General features: G+C 45.3%; 1 protein-coding gene across 9 annotated transcripts in view; it reads right to left on the reverse strand.

Moving 5' to 3' along the window:
• LOC147106607 (activating molecule in BECN1-regulated autophagy protein 1-like) overlaps positions 1 to 18877 on the reverse strand; it is a 514247-nt gene that overhangs the window by 171972 nt on the left and 323398 nt on the right. The gene's annotated exons all lie outside the window — the stretch shown is intronic.

Raw genomic sequence — 18877 nt, forward strand, 5'->3', positions numbered from 1 at the left:
GGGACCTTGTCAAGAGCCTTGCTAAAACCATGTAGACTACATCAAACGCACTACCCTCATCAACCCTCCTTGTTAGCTCTTCAAAAAATTCAATCAAGTTAGTCAGACACAACCTTCCCTTAACAATTCCAGGCTGACTGTCCTTGAGATTTTAAACAAATATTTTGTATCGGTCTTCACAGTAGAAGACACAAAAAGCATACCAAAAATAGTGAGGAACCAAGGGGTTAATAAGAGTGAGGAACTTAAAGTAATTAATATCAGTAGAGAAAAAGTACTCGAGAAACTAGTGGGACTAAAAGTCGACAAATCTCCTGGACATGATGGCCTATATCCTAGGGTTCTAAAAAAGGTGGCTGCAGAGATGTGATCTTACAAAATTCCCTAGATTCTAGAACAGTCCCAGCGGATTAGAAGGTAGCAAATGTAACCACGCTATTCAAGAAAGGAGGGAAAGATAAAACAGGGAACTACAGGCCAGTTAGCCAGTCGGCAGGAAAATGCTGGAATCCATTACAGTATTAGGGATGTGGTAACAGGGCACTTGGAAAATCATAATATGTTTAGGCAGAGTCAACAAGGCTTTATGAGGTTCATCACTTTGGTAGGAAGAATCGAAAAACAGACTATTTTTTAAATGGTGAGAAACTATTAAATGTTGTTCAGAGAGATTTATGTGTCCTCGTACAGGAATCACAGAGAGTTAGCATGCAGCTACAGCAAGCAATTAGGAAGAGAAATGGCATGTTGGCCTTTATTGAAAGGGGGTTGGAGTACAAGAGCAAGGGCTCTGGTGAGACTACACCTGGAGTACTGTGCACAGTTTTGGTCTCCTCATCTGAGAAAGGACATACATGCCTTCGAGGCAGTGCAATGAAGGTTCACTAGATTGATCCCTGGGATGAGAGGGTTGTCCTATGAGGAGAGGTTGGGCCTATACTCTCTGACGTTTAGAAGAATGAGAGGTAATCTCATTGAAACATATAAGATTCTGAGGGGGACTATGCGGAGAGGTTGTTTTCCCTGGCTGGAGATTCTAGGGCTAGGGGGCATAGTCTCAAGATAAGGGGTCGGCCATTTAAGACTGAGATGAGAAGGAATTTCTTTACTCAAAGGGTTGTGAATCTTTGAAATTCTCTACCCAAAAGTGCTGTGAATGCTGAGTCGTTGAGTATATTCAAGGCTGAGCTAGATAGATTTTTGGACTCTTGGGGAATCAAGGGATATGGGGATCAGGCGGGAAAGTAGAGTTGAGGTTGAAAATCAGCAGTGTTCTTATTGAATATATCCCTTTGCAGGCTCTTTGTGTCCTCCTCACAGCTTACTTTCCCACCTAGCTTTGTAACGTCAGCAAACCTAGATACATTGCACTTAGTCCCTTTATCTACTCTCTGTTTTCTATCCGTTAACCGAGGGGCCGTATGGTCTACTCCTGCTCCTAAATTCTTGTTCTTACCAAGAGTAAGAACCTTGACTTCCCCCATTCCCCCCATGCAGTCCCCCAGCTCAATACAGACCAAGGATCAAAGTGGTCCACATCATTTAGAACCACACTTCCGGCGCACTCAATTTGTGAATCATAAGGGAACTCCTTTGTCATTAATTTTGTCTTTGTTTGGTGCCACTAGGGTTGACATATACTGCTTAATGATGTGAGAGTAGAACAGTTTACTGAAATGGATACAAACTGTTATCACATGTGGATGTTCACTATCATTGCTACTCAGTTTGCGAAGTAATAACATTAAGAAAAGCAACCAGAAATAACTGCTGGGTTATTCCTTGGAACATTATAGGAGGCTCAGGAGTAAAAGAAAAGAACTGGCTGACACTGCCCACCTCACACATTCCAATACAAGGAATTCCCCTCCTCCAGTCCGCTGAGTGAAAACACTTGCACTTTACAAACAACTCCATGGAATCCCAAAACCAATTCTGAAGAAATTGCTGGATACATTTGCAACAGGTTGCAGTTTGTTAAATAAGGTTATATTGTGTAGAATCAATTTGCATTATGGACTAAATTCACTGACAGAGAAAATGAATACTGTCACTTTAATTTTCACAGCACTCAGAACAGGAAGACTGCGAAATGATAATCGGTGTGCCTTAATCACAGGAGTTCAAAAAAATGCTTGAATGATAATTTCTCATTTGAAGGAACAGCACGAAAGATTTTTATCATCAGGGTCTGCACAGCCCAGGGTCATAGGGAACACAAATGTACTAAAAAAAAAATGCCAAAAATAAAAATCATTACCGATTTAAAATGAGTATTTTAGTTGGCCCACCATAAATTCTTGTTCAACAGATAGCTCATTCCAACAAACTATATATATATTAGTTTAATTAAAATTGAAGTCAATGGGAATCAGAGGGAAAACTCTCACTGGCTGGAGTCATACCTAGCACAAAGGAAGATGGTTGTGATTGTTAGAGGTCAATCATATCAGCCCCAGGACATCACTGCAGGAGTTCCTCAGGGCAGTGTCCTAGGCCCAACCATCTTCAGCTGCTTCATCAATGACCTTCCCTCCAACATAAGGTCAGAAGTGGGGATGCTCGCTGATGTTTGCAGTGTTCAGTTACATTTGCAACTCCTCAGATAATGAAGCAGTCCGTGACCAGAAACTTAACTGGACCAGCCGCATAAATACTGTGGCTACAAGAGCAGGTCGGAGGCTCGGTATTCTGTGGCGAGTGTCTCACCTCCTGACCAATATTCCCTCTAATTTTTTTTCCGTAGGCGGTCACTTTAACTGGCTGCACGGCCCATTCAAATTTTCTCGCATACGCGGTTTCTTCGTGTAAAAGCGAATGAGCGGCCTGTGCGGGACCTCCAGACTGCAGCACAGTTGTGTAGCTCAGCGGGAACGTTGCTCCTCATTCCCCAAAGCCTTTCCACCATTTACAAGGCACAAGTCAGGAGTGTGATGGAATACTCCCCACTTGCCGGGATGAGTGCAGCTCCAACAACACTCAAGAAGCTCAACATCATCTAAGACAAAGCAGCCAGCTTGATTGGCACTCCATTCACCACCTTAAACATTCATTCCCTCGACCATGGGCGGACCGTGGCTGCAGTGTGTACCATCTACAAGTGCACTGCAGCAACTTGCCAAGGCTTGTTCGACAGCACCTCCCAAACTCAGCCAGCTAGCACAGTGGTGGGCAAAATACGGCCTGTGGGCTGGACCCAGCCCGCCAGTTCATTCTATCCTGCCCGCTGGATGGGACAGAAACATAACATGAGATGGAGCTTGAGATGCACATTGGTCTGAGTAGAGTCATGGCTTCTCATCTCGATGACTCTTTTACCAAAGAAATAGGCCGGCGCTGCATCTTTACTCTCCTGGTACACAGAGTACGATGGCAGGGGGGTTCTCATCGCAATCTTAGACACGGGAGTGGATCCCGGAGCACAAGGACTCCAGGTAATGGCACGCGATTGTAGTTCAGGCCTTGCACAGCCTCGGGCACCCATAATTCGCACACTAAAAGAGAACACCTCTTGTGTCGGAGGCCCCACAGACACGAGCCGCTCTGTCAAGCAGCCACGTAGATTTTCAGTACAACATATAATCGATTGATCAATCATTTATTTCTTTTAGTAACGGAAAATTTTACCATTTTACATGACAGTTTGTATATTTAAGATAGTATCTGACTACTATCTGAATTTAACTATATAAATTATTGGGACGGTAGAAGTGGAAGTGATGATCAAGACGACGAGTTCGCCTATTTCAAATTTACCAATTTAACACTTTGCTCTCACCAATGACTGTTCGTTGGGTTATTAATTCTTGCGCAATTATTCACTCATTTTAATATTATCCCACTTAATTAGCATAGTGGAGGCATAATTAAATGGACCCAGGTATATTGGACATTGCATTCACTGTTTTTAATTTTAATGGTACCTGTTGTTAACAATTCATTTTATGTATACATGTGCGGCACTCAACAGCTCACCAAAACTTGTTAAGTGGCCCTCCAGCCCAAATAATTGCCCACCCCTGGCCATGAAGGACAAGGGCAGCAGCCACATGGGAACACTACCACTTTGACTTGGAAATATATCGCCGTACCCTCATCGTAGCTGGGTCAAAATCCTGGAACTCCCTCCCTAACAGCACTGTGGAAGTACCTTCATCACACGGACTGCAGCGGTTTAAGAAGGCGGCTCACCACCACCTTCTCAGGGGCAATTAGGGACAGGCAATAAATGCTGGCCTTGTCAGCGACACCCACATCCCAGGAATGAATATATAAGGATATAGTACATGGATGGGCGAAGTTTAAAACAGCTAGCTCTAAAGATTTTCTGCATTGCGAACCTTATCCATAATATGTGGTGAGTTACAAGTGAATGAAGAACTATTTGTGCAAAGAGGAGCCAATGATTCCAGACCGGGGTACAGTGTGTCAGGCTAAAGCAAATTTCGCAGTGGCCTTGATCATATGCTTTACTGGTTTTTAATACCCAATCAATTAGCAGATTTCTATCAACACCAGCCTTGGCTTACTGGTATCGCTCTCATTTCTGAGTCAGAAGGTTGTCGGTCCAAGCCCCACTCCAGAAATTTGAGCACATAATTTGGGCTGACACTTCAGTGCAGTACCAAGGGAGTACTGCAATATCTGAAGTGTTGTCTTTCGGATAACGTTAAAGCGAGGCCCGATGTGTAAAAGGTTCTCTGGCACTATTTGAAGAGCAGGGTAGTTCTTCCGACCAGTGTTTATCTTTAAAACCAAATACCAACAAAACAGATTATCTAATCATTCATCTCAATGTTGTTTGTGGGACTTTACTGTGCGCAAATTGCCTCATATGCCTACATTACAACAACGACTTATCTTCAAAAGAACTTCAACGGCTTTGGGATGCACTGTATACCATGAATGACATTATACAAGAGCAAGTTCATTTTTCTTTCCAGTACACTGTGTATCTAGGACAATTGAAGGTCCTGAAATCCAATTTTGTAGCAGTAAGAGAAGACTGATGTTTGTAAAGTAGACTTCCACCATAAAATGCCAGATCAACTGTAATGTATGTACCCGTCTACCTTTAAGAGAACTATTGTATGTAACCGTCCACCTTTAAGAGAACTACTTTAGGTGTTGCACTACTTTGTTGGCTTCGGTATACTGTAATACCGACGGTGACCACACCGGTATATAAGTGCTGTGTCAGGAAGTATTGAGCAGATTCGCCCTGACCTTCGAATAGTAAAGTCCTGTTTTAAGTTACTCTTGGAGTCTGTGTATTAATTAACTAAACAACCCACAGACTTTACAGTGGCGACGAGTCCGATCGTACCCTGCGGCAACAATAATTCCGAAGCAGTTAACGAGCGTCGAGAAGAGGCAACCGCCCTCGTCATTCTGCTGGGAGAAAACTCGAGTCTGCAGAGCTGGAAAGGAGGAAGAATTCAGAGACAAAGACTTCCATCAGCAACAGGCACTGACTGTCCCTTCTGCCACGGTGAGGAGTGAGCCGATCAGCACGAGAAGCAAGGCGGCCACGGTGACTGTAAGGGAAAAGTAAAAAGAATAACCGGAGGATAAGGGCGGTGCACTCGACCACGGTCGAGGGGGAAAGGAGCCGGGCAGAAGTCGGGCCCAGAGGCGCTGAGACTGGGGCAGCGTGGAGCAAGGAAGCCGCGGTACAGACAGGCTGGGGACGCAACGGCGTCGTGAGACAGCTAGACCGCGACCGGTGAAAAAGGCCGGGCAGCGACCGAAGCCACGAAGCGCTGCGACCGGGAGCGTAGGCGCGGGAAGATATAAAAACTCAGCCGCAGCCGGGGAGGGAAGCACCGGACTGCGAGAGGGCTGGGAGGCGCGATTGGGAGCCGAGCGAGCGGGAGAGGCAGAGCCGACCAAGGGAGACTGAGCGAGAGCCAGTCCAGCGGCTGAAACTATTCGCCGTCAACAGGGTGTACCCAACGCCGGTAGAACCGAGCGAGCGGGAGAGAGACAGAGCCCGAGCAAGGGGAACTGAGCGAGAGCCAGCCCAGCGGCTGAAACTGTTCGCCGTCAACGGGGTGTACCCAGCGCCGGTTGCCCTGCCGAGAAAAGGGAAAGCACTGAAGCCGACGCGCAGGCTGTGAACCTGAAAGCCAGCGGCCGTCGCCCGTGGGGAAAGTGTACCCCTCCCGCCAGGGGAAGAAACGCGGGAAGCCGCCATTAGGCGGAGAAGAAGACAGAAGCGGGGAACCGCCATTGAAGTGGGCGGGGAGAGAAGATAAGCGCGGGAAACCGCCATTTTCACGGGAACCGCCATCCTGGAAAAAAAAAAAAAAAAATTTTAAGAAATAATTTGTGGTGTTATCAGGAAGAGAGGAAGATGCCTAAGCGGGGTAACATCAACGATTTTAATTCCGAGGTAGAAGACTGGGCCACGTATGTGGAACGCATTGAGATCTATTGTGAGGCCAATAAAATAGAAGACGACGACAAAGCTATAACCTTGCTAAACTCGATGGGCGCGAAGACATACGAGCTCTTGAAGCATCTACTAGCACCAGCTAAACCGGCGGATCAGACTTTCGATGAGATTGTGACTGTTCTGAAGGATCACTTGAACCCCACACCGTTGATGTTGGCGGAACGATTCAAATTCTATGCGAGAACGCAAAGGAAAGACGAAAGCAATGCAGAATACTTGGTCGAACTGCGTAGACTAGCGAAACACTGCCAGTTTGGAGGGAATCTGACAGAGGCGTTGCGAGACAAATTCGTGTGCGGAATGTCGAAGGAAGAAACACAAAAACGACTGCTCGAAGAGAACGATCTTAAAGCTGTCCTTATTGCTGCATCGAACGAAGCCGCAGCGAAAGGAACGGCGGAAATGCAGCTAAAGGCAGCGGCACTCAGGGTGCAGCAAATTACTTCGGGTACAACGAAATGCTACCGTTGTGGGAAGACAACACACGACCAGAACCAATGCTGGTTTAAAAACCAGGAATGTAGGAAATGTGGCAAGCTCGGTCACATAGCTAAGGTATGCCGGTCAGGGAAGAAGACCAACAATAATGAGTCACCACAAAAGAGGTACAGGAAGGTACATGAGGTGACTTGGAAGAGTCCGGAAGAACAGAATTCGGACTCACACTCCAACTGCAAGGAACTGGATAGTCTGAGAATTCACAATGTGAGTAATGAAGCTGACCGACAAGCTATCTGGATCACACTACAGATTGCAAAAGTCCAAGTGAAAATGGAAGTGGACACCGGATCGGCGTTGACGGTCATGAATAAGCATGATTATAAAAAGTTATTCAAGCATATTCCCCTACGGGATACGGAACTAGTATTGAAGACATACACGGGGCACAAATTATACCCCATCGGAAAGATAGAAGTCAAGGTGAGATACAAGGACAAAGAGCACCAAAGGATGGACCTGTATGTGTTGCCTGAGGGAGGTCCACCACTTCTGGGACGGGAGTGGATCAGGAAAATAAAGATAGACTGGCATTCACTAAACACCATGACGGTAGATTCCGGAAAGGAAGATGTCAAACCTGAACGGTTGTCCAGAATATTAGACGAAGCTAAAGAGGTATTCCAGCAAGGACTGGGAACACTGCGAGGAATTAAAGCAAAGGTTAAGATTGCAGAACATGCAAGCCCAAAATTTTTCAAAGCCAGATCGGTACCTTACGCGATACGACCTGCTGTGGAGGCAGAACTGGAAGAACTTGAACGATCAGGGGTACTGTCAAAAGTGGACTGGAGTGAGTGGGCCACGCCCATTGTTCCCGTCATGAAGTCTTCACCAAGTAACAAGCCAGGGGGACCGGGGAAGGTCCGCATCTGCGGAGACTTCAAGATCACAGTGAATCCGGTGCTTCACACGGTACAATACCCGCTTCCGCGGATTGAAGATATCTTTGCTTCGTTGGCTGGAGGGAAACACTTCACCAAGATAGACCTGGCACAGGCATACTTACAAATGGAAGTCGAGGAAGAGTTGCGTCAGTACCTCACCATCAACACACACAGAGGCTTGTATCGTTATAATAGACTGGTTTTTGGGGTAGCTTCGGCTCCAGCAATTTGGCAGAGGGCCATGGAGCAGGTATTACAAGGAATTCCAAGCACGCAGTGTTACTTAGACGATATCCTGATTACGGGAGAAGACGAGGAAGAACACCTCACAAATTTGAAACTGGTGCTCACTAGGTTGAAGGAATATGGCCTTCGAGTTAATCGCAAGAAATGTGAGTTCTTCCAAAAACAGATCTCGTACTGCGGTCATGTCATTGACCGAGAGGGGCTGCACAAGTCACCTGACAAGATAGAAGCTGTCGTGAAGGCCCCCGCTCCGGAAAACGTATCACAGTTAAGATCATTCTTGGGGTTGATTAATTATTATCACAAGTTTCTGCCGAATCTATCCACGGTGCTGCATCCGCTGAATGCTCTGTTGCGGAAAGAAGTACCATGGAAGTGGAGTGAGGAATGTAAAAAGGCCTTTCGCAGAAGCAAGGCGTTGATTACCTCTGAAGAAGTGTTGGCTCATTTCAACCCAACGTTACCTCTTCGTCTAGCTTGTGATGCTTCCCCCTATGGAATTGGAGCAGTACTTTCACACAAGTTACCAAATGGCTCGGAAAGGCCAGTGGCATTCGCGTCCCGATCATTGACCTCCGCGGAGCAAAATTATGCTCAAATAGATAGGGAGGCCCTCAGCCTTGTGTGGGGCGTAAGGAAATTCAATCATTATCTGCAGGGCAAGAAGTTCACATTACTGACAGACCACCAGCCGTTGGGTGTCCATATTCAACCCTAACAAGGCTGTTTCCACCATGACAGCGCAAAGGTTACAGAGGTGGTCCGTGTTACTTGGGGCACACCAATATGACATCGAATACAAAAGGTCCAAACAGCATGGAAATGCTGATGGGTTATCGCGCTTGCCATTGCCGATAGTAGAAGAAGCGACTACAGTGGACCCGGTAGAGATGTTCCACTCATCCATAGTGGAATGTCTACCAGTAACAAATTCGATGATCGAAAACGAAACAAGAAATGACCCGACTCTCTCACGAGTCTATGATTTAACGGTGGAGGGATGGCCAGCACAGGGCGAACCAACGCTGCCAGCATTTTCGCAGAGAAAAGAACAGCTGTCAGTGTGTCGAGGAACCCTGATGTGTGGATCTAGAGTGGTGATTCCACCCAAACTTCAACAGGTGTTAAAGGAGCTGCACGAGGGACATCTGGGTGGAGTGAAAATGAAGAACCTAGCAAGAGCGTTTGTGTGGTGGCCAGGCATTGATGGGGACATCGAAGAAATCACTAAGAGCTGTCTAGGATGCCAGAAGGTCCAAAACGCGCCACCACAGGCTCCTCTGCATCCATGGGAGTGGCCCTCATCTCCTTGGCAAAGGGTACATATCGACTTTGCTGGTCCATTTATGGACTCAATGTTTCTAATAGCGGTGGATGCACACTCCAAGTGGCCGGAGGTAATAAAGATGTCCACCACCACCACGGAAAAAACCATCACAGTGTTAAGGACCATGTTTGCTAGGAATGGGCTGCCGGAACAGATCTGTTCTGATAATGGACCGCAATTTGAGTCCGAAGAATTCAAGAAATTCTTAAAGAGCAATGGGGTTAAGCACTACATGTCAGCCCCATACCATCCCGCCTCCAATGGATTGGCTGAAAGGTTTGTCCAGACCTTCAAGAAGGCCATAAAGGCCATGGGTAATGAAGCCATTAACTTACAACATAAGGTGGATAGCTTCTTGTTGGCGTACAGGAATGCAACACATGCGGTCACAAATCAAACTCCCGCCATGATGTTTTTTAATAGACGACTAAGATGCCGGCTGGATTTGCTTAAGCCAAACGTCAGAAGGGACGTAGAGAACCGGCAATTCCAGGGCATGAATGAAAGGCCATCTAGATCTTTTCAGATAGGTCAACAAGTTTTGGCCCGGGACTACCGTACCGAGAAATGGCAGCCTGGAACTATCGGAAAAAGGCTAGGGCCGTTGATGTATACGGTGGACATTGGGGACAGTATAATAAAGCGCCATGTTGACCAGATCATAGGGTCAGCCACAAATGGCCAACCTACTCCACCACCTTACACGGTTAATGTTGAGACAGAGATACCCAGAACACCTACCTCCGATCTGGTAATACTGGAATCAGATGAACCTGACACTGTCCTTCAAGCCGAATCGACCTTGCCAGAAGCACCTACTACCCCGCCGGAAGTTACGACACCACCGAGGCGTTATCCGGACAGAGTCTGGAAACCTCCAGAGAGACTGAATCTGTGAACTGTCTTGCATAAAGTTGTATATATGTTATAATGTATGGGGAATCAGTATGTTGTAAGCTAAAAAGGGAGGATTGTAGTGTATGTACCCGTCTACCTTTAAGAGAACTATTGTATGTAACCGTCCACCTTTAAGAGAACTACTTTAGGTGTTGCACTACTTTGTTGGCTTCTGTATACTGTAATACCGACAGTGACCACACCGGTATATAAGTGCTGTGTCAGGAAGTATTGAGCAGATTCGCCCTGACCTTCGAATAGTAAAGTCCTGTTTTAAGTTACTCTTGGAGTCTGTGTATTAATTAACTAAACAACCCACAGACTTTACATCAACAGAAAAAAAAGAGCAGGAGTAGGCCATTCGAGCCTGCTCCGCCATTCAATATGATCATGGCTGATCCTCTATCTCAATACCATATTCTAGCTCTCTCCCCATACCCCTTGATGCCTTTTGTGTCTAGAAATCTATCTATCTCCTTCTTAGATATATTCAGTGACTTGGCCTCCACAGCCTTCTGTGGTAGAGAATTCCACAGGTCCACCACCCTGAGTGAAGAAATTTCTCCTCATCTTAGTCCTAAATGTCCTACCCCGTATCCTGAGACTGTGACCCCGAGTTCTAGACCCCCCCAGCCAGGGGAAACATCCTCCCTGTATCCAGTCTGTCTAGCCCTGTCAGAATTTTATACGTTTCAATGAGATCCTCTCTCATTCTTATAAACTCTAGTGAATACAGGCCTAGTCGACCCAATCTCTCCTCAAACAACAGTCCTGCCATCCCAGATGTCAGACTGGTGAACCTTCGCTGCACTCCCTCTATGGCAAGTATATCCTTTCTTAGATAAGGAGACCAAAACTGCCCAAAGTACTCAACTTTACATTATTAAAACTTTTAAGTTCAACATTTAGTTCTTCGAAATGACACTTACTCATGAAGAATTATCAGCAATTATAGTACCGTATTACTACATAACACATGGCCAGAAATATAACCAACCAGCACACCTAAAACGTGATGGTGTACACAGGTACGTGTTTTAATTTAACGGAGACATTACACCTTCAGGAAACACAGAGTAACACCAGAAATGAGAGGTTCAATGCATGCATACTGCTACATGGTTTTCATACTTCCTTCACTTACAGTTTTTGAGAAAGACTGGGACATTGTGATGACGTTTTGCTGGACTGTCCCCAGGCTCTGAAAATAGAAGCTTACAGACACGCACTAAATCTAGAATATTCCTTACTTGTACCATGGTAAATAAGCAGTATCAGAATTAAAAGAATAAAAACTATGCATACTGGCCCACATTCACTAATGCCATCTGACTTAGCTAATTCTGACAGCAATTGCTAATTCTTTAAAAAGCTTAAGTTCAGTGCAAACGTATCTGTGTTGTACTTCATCCTCCAATGCTGGTTTTGCACACACAAACGTATTCGCAGATAGCAGCAGCAATAAATTGGAAACGTTTAGGGTATTCAAAACTAAGTATAAAGCAGAAGCAAAAGGGCTAATCATGCATTTTTCTTTTTACAAAAGTGGAGTGTAACACGGATTGGAAGATAAAATGTCCACGCTATACATCCCTTCTGGAGGATTGATTACCAGTGAAAAGCATGAGTTCCAATGTTAAAATAATCCACAACAGCTATCAGTTAAGGGCTCCTAGAAAATCCAATCTCAATGTAGTGGAACTTTTCAATCCAATCAATACAGCAATGTGCCCCGACGCTGAGTCGTAGCAAACTCTACTGAAACCTATTTAATCCTGTAATGCAACTGGAGGGACCCAGCAATGTTGAATTTCTCTTCAGTGTGGCACTGGCTTCCAGTGTTCATATAAATACAGGAAAGTTTCGATTTACCGGCACCTAAATAACCGGAAATCTCGGTTAACCGGCAAAATTCAGGAGTAGGTTAAGGTAAGTTTTATTACTTACCTTCCTCTATCTGTTGCTGTGCAAGGGTGTGGCTGCAGCTGTTGCTAAGCTACAGAGACACTTGGAACTTGTGGCCACTGTTCTGAAGTCAGGGTTTGTTGCTTTATACGGAGCTCTGAGCTCCGTATCTTTTACTATAGCTTTCGGTTATCCGGAATTTTTGATGAACCGGCACCACATCGGTGCCGGATAAAAAAAGTTTCCTGTATGTGTGATGGTTCAAACTGCATTGGATGCAAATTTAAAAAAATGCGATTTCTCCAAGAGTTTGACCTGCCATTTATCTGACTAATTTCACAAGGATTTAAAAGCACTCCCATTTCTGGGGAGAGGGGAGGGGGATGAAGGGAAGAGGTGGGAGAATAGAGAATAACATTTTCCTGTGGCAACTGAAAACATTCAAATACTTGTTTGAAATAGATTATACGGTCCATTTTCTCCGACTGCTAACTGCACTGTGGCACAAAGTGCACAAAAGGATTAAACTTATTGAGCCACAGAAACAAATTCAAACAAGAGTTCATAAGATGAACCATTCTAGCAATTTCATGCTTTACAAACAAATGTCTCAGCAGCTGCAACACTACAGTATTGGCCTCTTGGCACAAAGAACTGAATTTGAATCTTGGCTTTGCCGAACCACCACAGTTAAAGCTTTCCCCAGGACACCAGATTAGCTGTGTGTTTTGTAATAAAACAAAAAATTCTGAAGGCTGAAGTGCTGTGAAATTCAACATTTGATCCCACTGGCAGTATAGCAACTTCTTATTGGTCTCAAAATACAACATGTCAGCAGTGCTAATATTGTATGAGCAAAAGTGCCACGAGAATAATACGTGAGAATGTGATCTTTGTAGCAATGATAGAATTGCGCCATTGAGCAAGTAAGATGCAAGTCACCCATATAATCTCAGTCAGGTTGTTTTCAGGGATGGGAGAAAGATACTTCCAAACAAGGTGGTTAGAAATAAAACTATTATGCACCTTGTCATAACATTGCTGAGACTGGGCATGGGAGCGGGCCTGAATAACCCCAAGAGCGGGATCAGAAACAACTAACAAGATTTGGAGATATGGAAGGTGGTCAGGTTCCACACGTACGTTGACTGCACCCAGCTCTACTTCATCAACATTTCTCTCGACCACTCCACTGCCTCGGTTATCAGACTGCTTGTTCAATATCCAGTCTTGGATGAGTCGCTTTTCCTTCAGTTAAAAATGAGGAATACTGAAGCCATCGTCTTTGGACCCTGCCACAAACTAATTCCAACCCCCTCCCCGGGCACGGTCTCGGGGTGAATCAGAATGTTTGCAACCTGAGTGTCCTATTTGACCCCGTCTGAGCTTCCATCCCCATATCCTCTCCATCACAAAGACTGCCTACTTCCACCACCCTAACACCACCTGTCTCAAACTATCTTCTGCCGAAACCCTCAGCCATGCCTTTGTCACCGCCAGTCAGTTCCAACGCTCTCCTGGCTGACCTCCTGCCTCCACCCTCTAGAAACTTGAGCTCATCCAAATTGCTGCTGCCAGTATCCTAACCCGCACCAAGTAAACTCACCCATCGCCCCTGTGCTCAGTGACCTACATTGGCTCCCAGTTCACTAAAGCCTCAAATTTAATATTCTCATCCTCGTGCTCAAATCCCTCCAAGCCCTCGCTCCTCCCGATCTATGGAACATCCTCCAACCCTAAAATCCTCCAACAGCTCTGCGTTCCTCCGACTCTGGCCTCTTGCGCATCCGCCACTCCCTTCGCTCCACCATTAGTGGCCGCACCTTCATCTGTCTAAGTCCTAAGCCCCAGAATTCCCTCCCTAAACCTCTCTGGCTTTCCATCTATCTCTCCTCCTCTAAGACCCTCCTTAAAACCTACCTTTTCGATCAAGTTTTTCGTCACCCTTCCTAATGTCTGCTCTTTTGGCTTTGTGATTTTTATTTAATTACGCTCCTATGAAGTACCTCGGGACATTTTCCTACAGTAAAGGCTCGATAGATATATTGGTGTAACTGAAGAGTGATATTTGCAAGACCAAGACTTTCTGAAGGCCACTCTCTCAGCCACAAGAAGTGTGTGGATTCTGGAGACCAGAAGTGGTTTAGAAAGTTATAGGACAATATACCCTCAAACAAGACAGGAGTGGAGGAAAATAACTGCAGCTGCAATAAATGAAACAATATCTATTACGGTGATATTTCAGTAACACGTGAGCAGATTAAGAGACAGATTGAAAGAGTCAATATTTTTTGTAAAGTTTGCTTCCCTCACATTCTTCAAATACCTGATATCATACACAAGATGTCACACTTCCTCACAGATACCTGATATCATACACAAGGTGCCACACTTCCTCATAGATACCTGATATCATACACAAGATGTCACACTTCCTCATAGATACCTGATATCATCCACAAGATGTCACACTTCCGCACAGATACCTGATATCATACACAAGGTGTCACACTTCCTCATAGATACCGGATATCATACACAAGATGTCACACTTCCTCACAGATACCTGATATCATACACAAGGTGTCACACTTCCTCACAGATACCGGATATCATACACAAGATGTCACACTTCCTCATAGATACCTGATATCATACACAAGGTGTCACACTTCCTCATAGATACCTGATATCATACACAAGATGTCACACTTCCTCACAGATACCTGATATCATACACACGGTGTCACACTTCCTCACAGATACCTGATATTATACACAAGATGTCACACTTCCTCATAGATACCTGATATCATCCACAAGGTGTCACACTTCCTCACAGATACCTGATATCATACACAAGGTGTCACACTTCCGCACAGATGCCTGATATTATACACAAGGTGGCACACTTCCTCATAGATACCTGATATCATACACAAGGTGTCACACTTCCTCACAGATACCTGATATCATACACAAGGTGTCACACTTCCTCACAGATACCTGATATTATACACAAGATGTCACACTTCCTCATAGATACCTGATATCATCCACAAGGTGTCACACTTCCTCACAGATACCTGATATCATACACAAGGTGTCACACTTCCTCATAGATACCTGATATCATACACAAGGTGTCACACTTCCTCATAGATACCTGATATCATACACAAGATGTCACACTTCCTCACAGATACCTGATATCATACACAAGGTGTCACACTTCCTCACAGATACCTGATATTATACACAAGATGTCACACTTCCTCATAGATACCTGATATCATCCACAAGGTGTCACACTTCCTCACAGATACCTGATATCATACACAAGGTGTCACACTTCCGCACAGATACCTGATATTATACACAAGGTGGCACACTTCCTCATAGATACCTGATATCATCCACAAGGTGTCACACTTCCTCACAGATACCTGATATCATACACAAGGTGTCACACTTCCTCATAGATACCTGATATCATACACAAGGTGTCACACTTCCTCATAGATACCTGATATCATACACAAGATGTCACACTTCCTCACAGATACCTGATATCATACACAAGGTGTCACACTTCCTCACAGATACCTGATATTATACACAAGATGTCACACTTCCTCATAGATACCTGATATCATCCACAAGGTGTCACACTTCCTCACAGATACCTGATATCATACACAAGGTGTCACACTTCCGCACAGATACCTGATATTATACACAAGGTGGCACACTTCCTCATAGATACCTGATATCATACACAAGGTGTCACACTTCCTCAGATACCTGATATCATACACAAGGTGTCACACTTCCTCATAGATACCTGATATCATACACAAGGTGGCACACTTCCTCACAGATACCTGATATCATCCACAAGATGTCACACTTCCTCACAGATACCTGATATCATACACAAGGTGGCGCACTTCCTCATAGATACCTGATATCATACACAAGGTGTCACACTTCCTCAGATACCTGATATCATACACAAGGTGTCACACTTCCTCATAGATACCTGATATCATCCACAAGATGTCACACTTCCTCATAGATGCAAACAGACAGAAAGCCAGTTATTGACCAGGAGTCTAAAATTTATACACAGTTACTGATGAAACCTGCTGAGGTCAAGCAGAAAGTAAGCAGCTACAATTACCTGGTTTTGGCAATTATAGCAGTGGCTTTAAAGGCAGTTGAACTGTCATGTTCCAGAGCAGAAACTATCTAAGCAGCTTTATGTGGGTCTCACTAGTTTTTATTAAATAACTACTTTAACATCCAACAAGTTTCTTAGCTTGGTTTTGTGTACTCATCATTCGATAATTAATGCACCAGCAATGAATTTCTAAAATCTATATGGGACAGTTTTCTAGAACAATGGCCTAGAAATTCAGTTGGGCGCCGTTTGGGGCGCCAAGCTCGCCTGGGCGCCGGAATTACCGCTGCGAGCGGAGCCACTTGCGCCATCCCGATATTCAGTTTCAGCGCCCGAAACGGAAGCGGGCCGCTACTCGAGGCTCCCCACGCCCCGCTTGGGGCGCTCACACTGAATATCGCCGCGCTAAGGGCCACAGCGCCACACGCTGCGGCACGGCACGCTGCGGTACTGCAGGCCTTCCTCCCACTGTTAAGGGGGAGGTGCCTGCAACAGCGCGATCCCCGCTCGCGAGTGCCGGCAAATGAGCCCGGCACCAAGGAGAAGTGCCGGGCTCTCGGGAAACAGCCGGCAATGCCGCGGGGGGGGGGGGGGGCGGGTTTAGGAAGCCGAGGACGGAGGTGCTGGCAGGCGGGCGCCGAAAAAGCGGCCGCCCCGCACCTCCACCTTAACTTGCGCCACTACCACCACAGGTAGGCCCTGTGAACCGGTCGCGATTTGCGACCGGCGTTAAAGAGGCGGGTGCGACCAAATATGGTGATCGGGGCGGGAGCGGGGCGCTGCGCACACCGATGACGTCATCGGTGGCGGCGCAGCGCTACAGGCTAACGCCGCCATTAGCGCCCAGCTAAATATCGCAGGAGGTGTGGCCAGTGGCGCTAAAGCCACTAAGTGCCCTCTTTGGGCGCTAACTGGTGGCGCAACCCACTGAATTTCTAGGCCAATGTGTTTTAGAACCAATAAGGTAACAGGCTATACTGGATTTAGTGATGAGTTAATAAACCAGAATTAGTTAATAATCTGATGCTAAGTGAGCATCTTGCCATAATATGACTGAATTTGATATTAGGTTTGAGACTGAGAAGGGAGAGTCATAAACCAAAGTTTTAAATTTAAGTAAGGGAATTTTAAAAGGATGGAAAAAAAAAAATCAACCACAGAAAACTGGGCTGAAAGAAAGATACACTTGCATCTACAGGTATATAGCGCCTTTCACAACCGAAGCACTTTACAGACAATGAAGTACTTTTGAAATGTAGTCATTTTTGGAATGAGGCAGCCATGTGATAATGACCAAATGGTCTTTTTTTTAGTAATGTTGATTGAGGGATAAATATTGGCCAGGACACCGGGGATAACTCCCCTGCTCTTCTTCGAAATTGTGCTGTGGGATCTTTTACGTTCACCTGAGAGTGCAGTGCAAACAGGGCCTCAGTTTAACGTCTCATCTGAAAGACGGCACCTCCGACAGTGCAGCACCCCCTCAGTACCTCACTGGAGTGTCAGCCTAGATTTTTGTGCTCAAGTCTCCGGAGTGGGACTTGAACCCACAACTTTCTGACTCAGAGGCGAGTGTGCTACCAACTGAGCCACAGCTGAAGTGTAAATGAGTAAACCTACAGTGGGAAGTATTCAAAGTGGTGTTTGGTATGATACAAAATCAGTACATACCCCTAAAAGTCAAAGGCTCCACTTGTGTATTTAAGTACCCATGGTCAACAAATGAGGTAAGAGGTGGTATCAAGCTTAAGAAAGGGCTTACACAAATGCAAGGAAAAGTGGAAATTCAGCTGGTGGTGAGAACTATAAAAAGCAACAAAGGGATATGGTTCCCTGTAAACTTTCATGCCAATAAAGCATTTGAATTGGAAAATTGAAAAATTGAATTGTAAGTCATAACAGGTGCAAAAGGGAAAATGAAAATAAACTTGCAAAGGATGTCAATTGCTTATTGGGGTAAGAACTGTGGTTGGCTTGGACTTTGAGTCAAGAGTACAAAACTAACACTAGAACACGGACTGGATTATGCTGTGGGTAGGAACTTAATAAATTGAGTGCATGCTACATAAAGAAATGTCACACAAAACCCCCTAAAAAAGTCACTGTTCCATCGCAGCTCGTGTTGAGTTACTTGTAGGGGTGCTACAGATTACCTCTGCACTGTTGGGAAAGGGAGAAAGATTAGCAGCGCTGCCTTCTGGAGTGCACACAGGAATCAGTGGTGATGGTTCCAGCAGTTGAATAGCTTGCTGATGCTCTTTGCCAAGACTCATGTATTATTAGTAGCCAGCCATTAAGAGGAGATACAGGAGGGAAACTGACACCAGTGAAATCATTGAGCAATCAACATCTGCAGGAGAAGAGGGAGAAAAATGTGCAAGAAAAAGACTTGCATTTATATAGCGTCTTTCATGACCTCAGGACGTCCCAAAGCATTTTACAGCCAATGAAGTACTTTTTGAAGCGTAGTCACTGTT

Source organism: Somniosus microcephalus, chromosome 15 (assembly GCF_052327205.1).
Source record: "Somniosus microcephalus isolate GS21.2 chromosome 15, FLI_Smic_1.0, whole genome shotgun sequence".
Taxonomy (NCBI): domain Eukaryota; kingdom Metazoa; phylum Chordata; class Chondrichthyes; order Squaliformes; family Somniosidae; genus Somniosus; species Somniosus microcephalus.